Source organism: Egretta garzetta, unplaced genomic scaffold, assembly GCF_000687185.1.
Source record: "Egretta garzetta isolate BGI_Z169 unplaced genomic scaffold, ASM68718v1 scaffold359, whole genome shotgun sequence".
NCBI classification, from domain to species: domain Eukaryota; kingdom Metazoa; phylum Chordata; class Aves; order Pelecaniformes; family Ardeidae; genus Egretta; species Egretta garzetta.
In genome coordinates, this window is record NW_009260795.1 from 116113 (window position 1) to 116380 (window position 268).

A 268-nucleotide genomic window follows, 5' to 3' on the forward strand; every position below is an offset into this window, starting at 1 on the left:
CGGCGAAGCCGCCGTCCGCACCTCGATGTCGGAGGGCGACATGCAAAGCACCGGCGAGCGTTTCTCCTCCAGCCCCGGCGATGGGGGCGAGTTTAGGTACTGCCGGGTGGTTTTGGTACCCGAGGGCGAGGTGTCGGTGGTGATGATGATCACCTCCTTCCCTCGGGCTTTGCAGGCGTCCAACAGCACCTGCAGCGTCTCCCGGTCCCCCCGGTTGATGGCGTAAACCAAAGCGGAGGCTCCGGCGTAATCGCGGACGCTGGGATCA